The sequence below is a fragment of the Dreissena polymorpha genome, chromosome 12 (assembly GCF_020536995.1).
Source record: "Dreissena polymorpha isolate Duluth1 chromosome 12, UMN_Dpol_1.0, whole genome shotgun sequence".
Classification (NCBI taxonomy): domain Eukaryota; kingdom Metazoa; phylum Mollusca; class Bivalvia; order Myida; family Dreissenidae; genus Dreissena; species Dreissena polymorpha.
Window position 1 is genome coordinate 50,848,590 of NC_068366.1, and position 11,774 is coordinate 50,860,363.

An 11,774-nucleotide genomic window follows, 5' to 3' on the forward strand; every position below is an offset into this window, starting at 1 on the left:
AATGGATGTAAAAACTAGGAATGTATCGCATATTCACTCCTAACCATTGCAGACATGACGTTTATCTTTTTTCATTTTAATCTGCCAGATAGAGGTAAACAGTAACATTAAATCACATGTAACTATATTAATAAAAAAATACTTTTCAATCATACGATATATCTGTACAATTAATATGATACCGTGGTTTCAATGGTCGCAGGTTTGTGTTTTGGGGCAAGCAATAATATTTGAAGTCTTCAGACATTAAGAACGAGAGTAGTGTTACTGGTTTCTAACAATAATGACATTGTATGTAACAATGGTAGTAATGTTTGAATCTGTAAGTGATACAATAGCATTGATTTACTATTGAATGAATATTTTTTAGTAAATAAATGTACAGTATAACAGTTATCCACAACCAAGTACATTCACAGAATTGGCTTAGTTTCTGTCTATTTATATAAAGCATAAAGACACGGAGACAACAGCTGTGATTGTAGCACATACTATACTATATACGTGAATTGGATCATGCTAATTTAAATCAAATTTAAACGTACTCTTTTTGATTGAGAAATCATCCAATAGTTACATTTTAAAAAAACCGATCTTAAAAATTCCTACACGTAACAACAAATTATTTTATTATTTATTGATTTAATAAAATCGAACTTACAACTGTAATGATATAGTCAATCTCAGATCATAATCATAATGCAGTTGGATGCTACATTTAAATAATGCAAATAAGAATATGCTTGTCAATAACACAGCCACCTGGATTTATTTAAAGGTGCATTTAAAGAGACTTGTTACAACATGTTTAGAAAAACATCATCAAATGAATTATTTAAGTTGTGTCAAGTTGTGCTCCTTTGAATATAATATTAACATGCAACTTAAGTACAAACAATTGTAAAGTAATACAAATTAGGCAGAAACTGAAACTTAACACATTTTCATTTTGGGTACACCGTTAACTGTAGTATCCGAAAAATGACATAATTAACATACTTAACACTATAAACCAACAAGTTATTTTCCGAGTACTTTTCCTACCTTAAACTGCTTAAATTGAATGCCTTTTAATTCCCTTTTATTATTGTTTAAATTTAGTTGCAATGCTAGGTGGTTAAATTATATTTACAATTAAACGTATCATGAATATCGCTGGGCCAAGTGTGAAGTTGAGCGCTCTAAAACCGAATGAAAACCCCCAGTGTTTTGCATTGACCGTCTCAAGCTTTATTATACTATGTGTGTATGCTGTTTCGTATTGTGCCGTACTGGTTTGGCAATTGGTCACTTGCCATAGGTAAAGGACCACGCACTTGTGTACTATTAGAATGCAATACTACAATACTACTGGAGCAGCTGGAGATTCACTTCTTTATATTAACTGGTTACATACTTCAATCTAAACAATAATACTATTCTATTTATAAGCGCATCTTGAAAATTATTCAAAGGCACTTAATATGATGGAACCGTAATAGAGCATTTAGGAGAATTGATACAAAAATATCCATATATTCATTAATGGAAACGTCTTCACGTAATAAAAACGAAAACACATTGTTAAAGAACTCCATTAATAAATGGAAAAGTATCCATGACAAGTTAAACACATCAGTTGGGTAACATATTGCTTGTTTTTTATTTTAAGAAACAGTAAAAACACAAGCGGGCAAAAAACGTTCAGGCAGATATTAGTGACTCTCTATGCTTACAAAGGGTCTGTATCCCATTCAATCATCACTTACGTTAACAGTGGCGATTAATCTGCATATTATCATTTTATATTTTAAAGGACTTTATTTGAGTCTTTCATTTTACTTAAGTCATGATCAGTTGAAATATCGCGGCAACAGAAATGTATGTATAACTCTGCCCTTAAACTGCTCATGTAACACAAACGTTTCGAGTCTTGAAAATATTTCATCGGAATAAAATAATGAAATTGTGTTGTTCTACTTTGTGTTTGAACTATGATTGTTTGACAGAAAAAAACACGATATACCTTTTTATCTATTATATGGTCGTAATATTGTTCCGCTTACTTGTTATTATTTGTGGTGACTGCTGCATTACTTATTAATGCTCGATCGGCTTTCGGCTCAGGTTCTTCTACAAACTGCCCCAAGTATACCACAAAGTACCTTGTGTACGGAGAATGTACTAAAAGTATACATACTAAAAATTATGCCGGAGTATGACAGGGTTCCTTAAACGCATGTTCCGTACACGGATTACGTTCTAGTATACTTAAGAGGAACAGGGGTACTAAGCATGACGCGAGCCGACAACGACAAATTGAGACTACCGTTTATACTACAAAGTACCCGGGGTACGGCAAATATAATAAATATTAACCGAAGTATGTTCATGTTCGTTAAATCGTAATTTTCATACACAGAGTACAAAGTACTACACTACAGAGTACCACGGGTACTTTTAAATGGTAAATGGCCGACAACTATCAATGGAGCCTTAGTAACTACTTCGTTAACATATCATTTGTTGGCGGTACGATATAACATGCTTTCAAAACTAAAATCAGCTTTAAGATAATTATGAAGAGAGGACACTTATAGGACTGATCATTATTCTGCTTGACAATTTGATAGCTGTGATGGACCGATACTTTTTGAATAAAGAATGTGTATAAAGTGCTTGAGATTATGGGATGTTAAAATTGAATCCGAAAAAACAGATCATCGTATTATTTTTAAACTTAAACGTACACAAAACAAGGCATTCTAAGAATACTTTATTTAATCTTTTAAGCGTGAAATTCAATATAATATTTTATTTTGCGAATCTATATTAAAAGCACATTATTATGAAGTAGTAAGATTTAATTTATGGACAGTCACACCTGTCTTCTGTTGACTATTGATATATAAGACTCTTGATTATATGCATCTCAAGTTTAAGCTCATTCGGTCTGATATCGATGGTAAATTGTTGTCCGTTTTCTTATTTGTGTATAATCATATTAAATAAGGTGTTGTACATATGAATAGTATTTCAGAATTTGCTGAGTCTGACATCGGTTTATTACAAGATGAGATACGTTCGCCGATGATATTTTCATCAATCTTAAATGATATTGAGTTGCACTTACAATGATATATAAATGCGAACATAACAATAGATCAATTATCAATCTATCTCCTATTATTCGCCGACGACAAAGTATTAATCGCTGAACCCACTGATGGATTACAATCTTCCATGAACAATTTGCTTGAATATTGTACAAAGTGGAATATAACATTTAATGTCGACAAGACAAAAAATGTCATCTTTCATAAAGGCAGATTAAAACAGGGATATAACTGGGTGTATGACAACAATTCTCTTGAAATCGTGAACTATTTTCATTATTTAGAAATAGTTAGGTCAAGCAGCGACGCATTTACACAAGCCACATATACTTTGTCAGACAAAGCGCATATGGAGATGATCTCATTAATTACTGTTACATAAGCTTTGAATGTACCTGTTAAAATAATGTTTAATCTTTGATGCCTATGTTGCCTCAATTCGTAATTACGGAAGCGAGGTGTGGGGATTTACGAAAGTTGACAATATTGAGTGCGTCCATTGAAACATCTGCCCACGACTTTTAAATGTGAAAGCTTCTACAAATTAAAGTGATTTGTATGGCCAAGTAGATAGATACCCGATTTATATATGTCGATATTTACGAGTAGTTAATTATTTCTTAAAATTATTCAACGAAAATTTCTCCAACTGTATTTTAAGCAATACTATTCTTAGACAATGTAAAGAAGCAATGTGACCCAATCCAAGTCATGGACATCAAACGTTCGCAAAAATTTGCAAGAGTAAGGTTTTAATAACGTGTGAATATATCCAGAATATGTTTATGTTAACAGCTTTATTGTATTGTTTCGCAATAGATTACACGAATTGTTTATTTCGAACTTCGCGAAACGATGTTGATTACACTTCAGCACTATTTCTTTACTTGGAATAGAAACCCATTTTTAAAAGATCCATTAACTTGGACAATATTGAAAATTCTAAATTAAGATACATAATAGTAAAATTAAGATTATTTTATCATGTTCTATTTATTGAAACTGGTAGCACCAAAACATCAAAACATGAAAGAATTTGTAAAATGTGTACACTAAATGAAATCGCAGATGAGTACAATTTTGTTTAAATATGCCCTTTATATGATCATTTTAGAAATACACTTTTACCTGATGTTTATAGAAGAAGACCAAGTATGTTTAAATTTTACAAATGTTAAATGAGACCAGAAATCTATACTGATACGTCTTGCTAATTTATGTATTAAAGCATTTAAACTTAGAGCAGAAAATATACAAATAATGTTTTTCAACATATTTAAGTTGTGTATATTTTATTAAACTGAATTTTTTTTGCACTCAATTACGGATTTGCAACATACCCTTAATTTAAAAAAAATATAACATAAACACAAGTTTTCTTATTTCGATGCATGAGTATGTATAAGTGCTTCATTGTGTTTTTGGCGATGGACTGTATACGCTTTAGTCGTACATAAAATATATGTTCTATCGGATGTTTGATTGAACTTATGTGGGTTTAAATCATATGATATGTGCTTGTAGTAGTATGTTGTGTGTTTTACATAGTATGGTGTGTGTTTGTTTTGGTATGATGTGTGTTTTGATGGTATGATGTGTGTTTTGATGGCATGCTGTGTGTTTGTGCTGATATGCTTTGCGGTCTTTCATAGTCTGCTTTGTGTTTGTAATGGTATGTTGTGTGTTTGCCATAACCTGCTGTATGTTTGTCATGGTATGCTGCGTGCTTGTCATGGTATGTTGTGCTTTTTTCCCATAATATTATTTTTGACAAGAACCGAGTTTTCCGAATGAAATAACGAAAACTAATATTTTGGCGAATGAAAAAGACATCATGTTAGATAGTACAACAACCACATAACATACCATGACAAACACACAGAATGAAACAACCGATATATTAATCGTCAACATAAGGAAGATGAGGCGGCCCATATAATTTCAATAGAATATCATACTTTGAATGATTCCATAAGTCAATGATTGTTAATATTTAATTCAATGTAATTCGTAACGACACGTTTTTACGACACGTTTACTCGCATTTGTTGCAGATCAAAATAGTGTGTCGTGTTAGCATATCCACACTTTAAAGTGGTGATTTTACACTGTGCTCACATAAAGAACGTTATGGCCCATAAAATGTATGTTGAACTGCATTTGTGTGACCTTGGTCGAACGAGCTTGAATGCAGCGGTGCCTTATATATATCTATATTGAAAAGAAATTCGCGGATGTAAATAGCATTTTCGATTGAATATGAACCCCTGTTTTGTACATGGGTTTTACAACGTCAATATCCAATCACATATGTTTGACACGTAAAATAGAAACAAACATACAAATAAAAACAATTTTCACGCATAATACTTTGTGTGACTGGCAAATTCTTTTGAGTGAATGCACACTGATTTAATCACATCCGTTGTTGTATACATTCATACTCTTAAAGAAAATGATATTCTCGGGAAATGTACATAATCATTACTTAAAGCGACAGGCTCCACTTTTATGTGTTTATGTAATAATATCATCGAGCAATGGGCGAATTGGTGACTTTATTTTTTAAAGAGTTTAGTTCTACATTAAATCTAGCTTTACAATCAGGTACATGATAATTTTTACCGTTTACAGTACCTTTTTGTTTCACACACAATTATATACGATCTTTGTGCATTATATAATACGGGTTTGAGCTAAAAGTATTTATGTTAAAAGACGTTTTTTTGCAAATAAGTATTTTGTCAACTTACAGATATTCAAACCAAACCCTTTTTTATAAATATGGTAAATCGACATATAAACAAATAACATATGTGACGATGTCAGCGAAAATCAGTCTTGTGTACGCTGACGTTAATGTCGGGAAATCGCGCGATTAAAATCTGGTACGAAAATGCGCTGGATATTTCGTCTTTTTTATACAAATTCTCGGCTCATAATTTATGTCATGTTTTGAAAATTTCAACAAAAAAGCATGAATATGTCCTTTAAGCACTGGTACAATTGGTGGTTTGTGTGATATTGTTCTATAATTAGAATCCTTAATTGTACATGACGTTGTTACTTGGCGACGTCGACGACGTTATTATTATGTATACTTCTGGTGACTGATTAAAGCTTATAATTACAATGCTAGTTTTTAATTAATTAACCGGAGACATAACAGTTTGCAATGCTTTTTTTTATTTAAAATTATTCCCCTTGAATGACACAGCTTCGTTTGAGCAGTTCACATGTAATGATGTAGCGCCACCTGTAAATCAAAGTGACATCGTGTATTGATGGATGTTTTCGATCGAAGAAGGTTCGGAAATGATAGTGCCACAAGAATAAAATAGGTAAGTGAAAGATATATGTTAATTCTGGCTTTGTAATAAATTTTCGCGACTCGCAAGTTTGACAAGGAAGTAAATTGTACAATAGCAACTGAATTGTTTACATGAAATAATGGCAGATTTAAATTTGACCTTTAAATAGCATGTCTCAATTTAGTAACACCAGCACTATTCCATATGAAACTTCACAAGACCACGACATTCGTTTTTAAATGATTTATCTAATGTTAATGATCTTTATTTTGAAACTTCTCACCCTACTACTCAAAATTTGTTTTTATGTGTTAGAAGACGATGAAAATGTCAACAACTACTCATTATTTACTTTTTATTGTTGTCTGTGTGCGTGCGTGTCTGTGTTTGCGTGTGGAGGATATCATTCTCGTCTAATAGAAATCTTTTATCATAAGACAGTTACCATGCATTATCTCAATGTTTCAAACCTCCTATTAATTAATTAGAAAAAAGGAACTATTTGGGTATCTCAATTTTATTACGGTTTATTTATAAGTCTTCTGTTTCACAGCAAAGCAGGTGTTTTAACTCGCAGACGAAGGCCAGTCACGTGGTAAAGGTGCAAATGCTGTGGTCAGCCAGGTTCACCCCTATCTCAAAACATACGGTCTTGGCGAACAGCATGCTCACTTTCAGTGTGACAACTGTTGCGGCCAAAATAAAAACTACATAGTCATCTGGTACCTTCTGTGGAGAGTTCTTGTAGGTTTTAACAAGCCCTTAGTTATTGTGTTTCTGATAGCTTTTTTCAGTGTTGAGAAATGAATTTAGCTAAACCCGTTATTAAAAATATTTGTTTGCAGTAATGCAATTACAAAATTGTGTTGATACGTAGTGAAAATGTTAAAATTTACTTTTTTACTCTGATATCAATCCCAAAAGGACAAATCTCTTAAATAAGAAATGGGTCAAAACATTTTTTAAAGTCAGTCAATTACTACAAACATACATATTCTAAATTGTAGCCTGACCTTTTTTAAAACTTATTTTTTAACATTTCAGGTTTACACAGAAACATCACACTAAGCTTTATGTTGGTAGGACATACGAAGTTTACACCAGATTGGCACTTTGGCATCTGGAAGTCTAAGTGGAGGTAAATTCCTTATCACAGTATGGTGTATGTAACCTGCATGATCCTTCTTGATAAACCTTGTTTGCATTTCCATCGGTCTATTCAGTTGTATAGTTCTGCCTTGTAATAAAATATAATGAAAATAATAAAAAATACATCAATTAAAAATAGTGTGTACGTACTTTATGTCTTTTAACAGGAAAATAAATATTTATTTGAGTAGTTTCAGCTGTTTTATTGGTATGAAATTCTTTATAGGGCAAACAAAATCCCATGCAAAATTATCCTTCAAACTTTGTAGTTTTCTATTACCGGTACTACTACAACAACAACAACAAAATAATAATTTGATAATTGGGAAACTATATTTTGCATTTGTTTCATTATAAAATGGTAATCTTGATACAGAAACTTCAATGCAAAATCGTTGTCTGATGTTGCAGCGTCTGTGGGGTAATCGTCAAGGACGGGCCACAACATTCCCCAGCTTGTGGGGGACACTTCCAATCCTGTTTTGTTCTACGAATGGAAGGATTATCTTTCGACATTGTTTCAACCCATAAAGAATGTCACCAAATTTCACCAATTCCATGTGTCAGCGGATCATTCGGGTGTTGTGGAATGCAGGGAATTTAGTGACTCACCAATAGTCAGAATCACTCTCAGGAAGGTCTCGAAAGTGAATGTTAATGTGAGCTGTGACGACCTGCCAAAAGAAATGTTTGCAAAAGGGCTTAATCTTGACCGTCAGTGGTACCATTTGAACACATTCGTGAATTCTGTCGCACAGATGAAGGCAAAAACTTAACATGTCCGAAACCCGCTACTGGTAAGCGACAAAAAACAGACTTTGCCCCCCAAAAACAGAAGATGCATTAAGAGACACATCTGATTTTCTCTGATAATGCCACAACAATTACATACATCATGTATCAGCGTTTATTTTGGCCAAGGTATTGGGTGATATATTATCTCCCAAACAGTGCAAAGAATCCTCTATTCTGAGGAAAGCTAATACATGTACATGTATATGAGTGCTAAATCTGTCAGTTGATACAGGTTTTAAAGTGTTCAATACAATAGTTTTGTTCTAATTGCACAAGCTTGTTTTCAAGCTTTTTGAATCTCATATTTACAAAACAAAAATCAACTTTTCAATGTTACTTTGCAATTGTTTTCACCTAATGGACACAGACTGCCTTTCCGAAAAACTGGGGAAAAAATCAAAGTGAATATTGTATTTATTTATGTTTTACCATGAAAATCCTATAATTTTGTTTGTTTGCTTCATTGTTTCCATAGTAACAAAAACAAACAATTGACATGTTTAAAGTATTGTTTATTAGGTCTGATTTACAATATCAGAAATAGTGATGAATAATGATTATTACATTTACTGAAACATTTAGTATCAAAGTGTACTTTCAACCAACACGTTTCAATGCTGTTTTTCCATACTGTTGTGTTTGAGGTTACATTAATCTCGAATACACATGTTACTGAATTAAAAAGGAAATTGTTCATGGAACACAAAAATTATTGATTGTTATTGTTTCACTAGTTACAAAAACAGTGCAATTAATATCGTGTTTGCCTTTAAACAAACACTTTATTGATAATACAATTCATATATTTATAAAAGGCGTGATTGTGTGCTCTGGTGATTTTATTAACATGTAGATCAGTTACCATAGCAATACAAATGGTACATTTTAAATGTCCATAAGGCTTTTTTCAGTTTATTGCATTATAATTATGTATTTGAATTAAGAAAGATTATTGTTTTAATAAAACAGTTTGCTTGTTGTTTAAAAAATGTTTTTGTTTTTTTAATTAAATGATAACTTTTTGTGACAGTAAAATGAAGGGTTGGTCACTTTGGAAGGTCATTAAATTAGATTTGAATGTGATAAATAAAAAATCTATATCATTTTTGTGAACTACAATGTTTAGAGAATCTAAAATTGCCAAAAAGTCAAAATGTGATTTTTTTAACACAAGACTAATTTTCCCAGCTTTGGTCACATATACAAGTGATTTGATATGTAACTAAAGCTTCAAACAAATGTTTTTTTATACAGACAGACAGACAGACAGACAGACAGACAGACAGACAGACAGACAGACAGACAGACAGACAGACAGACACTTTATTCAGACTTATACAAAAGTACATCGTCTTAATACACAAATATACTCATTATTTTCTGTCACGTGACTACGAATAACAACAAAGCATTATAAAACATAAACAGTCAATTTAAAATATCAATACAAATAAACACAATCGATGGTAAGGACACGGAATTTCTATCTATGGGGTGATGAAATCTATTTAACGGTATTATTAAGGATGACATTTTTTATAACTAAAGCTTCTTTAAGACTCGGAAAATATCACAATCTACCAATAAACCAGATGGCGTGTCTAAATAGTTCGTGTGTAAATGGATCTTATTAACATCTATACACATATTTACTTCGCCTGATGTGGTAAGTAATTTAAACCACATTTTGTCCCTAGACTCAGACAATGTGACGAACTACGTATAAATCATTTTTATGAAGTGAATAACGTGTCAATGGTGTCATTAAGCCAGTTGACTGAAATTATTAAGAACGCCAAGTACATTTTGGATTAAATGTAAACTTGATTTGAATAAATGATGATGTATGAGTTTGGAATTCTGATGTTTGAAAAATTTTCTCGAATGACTACAAGCATATCAAATAATATAAACAGTCACATCGCATTATCCGTATGCAAGGTTGTGTATTAATAAATAATCACCATAATACAAGTGCTCAAATGCACTTGTGTTTCTGTATAAGTTTTCACAGCTGCATATAACTTTATTTTGCAATCTAAAAAACTGCTCAACCGATTGCAATATACTATACTACTATTCTATTATATATATAATATTTGTTCTCTTTCATGCTAATGTTAAGATACATCGATTGCTGGTGTTTTGGTTTTCGTTGTTTGTATTACAATTTCGACCTACATGATATTTTTCAAGCATTGCTTGCTTTAACCAAAAAAAAGATTGATGCTTTAGTAAAAACGTATAAAGCTTGATTTGCTAATACTAGAAATATGACCAACGATGAAACATTTCTGTGATAACAATTTTTTTTTTAAATTATTATTTTAGTGTAAGTAGAATTTAGATTTTAATAAACACAAAATGAAGTTCAAAATGATTATATCTTTTGTTTTGCAAAACATTAAATTAGATGTTTCGAGGACAATATATGCATAATTCGTACCAGTTAATTGTGCATTCAAACAAGAATGTATATCATATGCGATTTATAACTGTATTCTTTCACAATTTAAATGTAAGGCATGCAGACAACCTACCTGTTACCATTCTATTTAAACAAATGAACAAAGCAATCCAGATATACTCGTTGCATTAAAAAAAAGCATTTACGTACAAACATCTACTTCGTTAACTACGTTACTATTTGGTAAATAATTGTCGAAAAGATCGACACTTATTCCAAAGGTATCTTCAAGCGTTTTGCCGAGATGCTACGCACATATTAAACAAGTCCTTGCGTTTTATGGCGTGTTACATATACTGATCGTGTCATTCATTCTATAGTTCATATTATGTTTTACAAATCAAATTTATAAGCATAAATAAACAAACTATGACCGGTAATTCCAGAGGTTAAAAAGTTGAAAATGTAAATGTATAGTCAACACTAGAAGTCTGTAAAACTATAGTATATTAAGCTTTTGATGATTGTGGTGTCTTGGAGTTCACTTGAAATGACGTTGTGAAAACGCAAATTGGTTTCAAGCACTGTATCACAAACACACACATGATGTGGTGTTCCTATTGGTTTTATCGCACGAGTGCATTTTATTACGTTATGTTCAAAAAGCCGATCAGGTACAACATCGCGACAAACAGTCTTGCTAAGATCCGTCGGTAAGCAAACAAGTTAAGAGACCTAAATCGATAGCAACTCGTACCATATAATTAAAAACCATGGCTACCGATCTGGTACGGTAAGCGCAAAGTTTTGTGACAAATACTTAGTACTCAAACAAACTAGAGCGCCGAGGGCATTGAAAGTATATTGGCAAGATACAGAGAAGTTTCAGCTGAAGTAAAAGTGTAAGGAACACAGTCAACTGAATGAAATTCTAAAAGGCTATAAAAAAAAGAACAGTTTTATATATTATAAGTACACAGACATGAAACAAGAAGTGGTTAAATATTGCAAGCCATC

General features: G+C 31.9%; 1 long non-coding RNA gene across 2 annotated transcripts; it reads left to right on the plus strand.

The window, feature by feature from the left end:
- The first annotated feature begins 6,949 nt into the window (after positions 1-6,949).
- Positions 6,950-8,798, plus strand: LOC127854316 (uncharacterized). Of its 2 annotated transcripts, XR_008037025.1 has the most exons (3): positions 6,950-7,150; positions 7,451-7,544; positions 7,967-8,798. It is a non-coding gene; the product is annotated as an uncharacterized LOC127854316 (long non-coding RNA). The 2 variants fall into 2 exon arrangements; XR_008037026.1 differs by having other exon boundaries at positions 6,950-7,544.
- The last annotated feature ends 2,976 nt before the right edge of the window (positions 8,799-11,774 follow it).